The sequence below is a fragment of the Chrysochloris asiatica genome, unplaced genomic scaffold, assembly GCF_000296735.1.
Source record: "Chrysochloris asiatica unplaced genomic scaffold, ChrAsi1.0 scaffold00002, whole genome shotgun sequence".
Taxonomy (NCBI): Eukaryota; Metazoa; Chordata; class Mammalia; order Afrosoricida; family Chrysochloridae; genus Chrysochloris; species Chrysochloris asiatica.
Window position 1 is genome coordinate 4572464 of NW_006408520.1, and position 606 is coordinate 4573069.

Below are 606 nucleotides of genomic sequence, written 5' to 3' on the forward strand. Positions count from 1 at the left end.
GGTTTCCGAGGCTGTAAATCTTTATGGGAGCAGAAAGCCTCATCTTTCTCCTGTGGAACAGCTGGTAGTTTTGAACTACTGACTGTGAGGTTAGCAGCCCAATTCGTAACTACTATGCTACCAGAGCTCATACCTAAATAACTGACTAATAGAAAACAATAGTCCGAATTAGGTTCAAGGACATACATGTGTATGAAATTTGTTTTGCTTCATTTTAAAGGAGATAGAGGAAGTAGTAGGGCATTTGTGAATTTGGGTTGTTAGCACACAGCTTTTGTTTTTCAGTGGCATGATTAAAAAGCTTTTTATTGAATTGTTAAACTTGATTTATCTCTACCAATGACTGTGCTTCTCTTTTGAAACTGTTGTAAGTATGTAATTTATGTTTTCATTTGCAATTTATTACTGTATATTTCTTAATTTTGGACCTCTAAGTATTATTATTTTCTTCTATCACATTTCTCACAAGGTTTCAGATCATCTGTCTTCTTATTAACCCCTCTAGCGTAGTGGTTACAAATTGGGCTGTGAACCTCAGGGTCAGCAGTTCGAAACTACCAGCTGTTCCGTGGGAGAAAGATGAGGCTTTCTGCTCCCATAAAGATT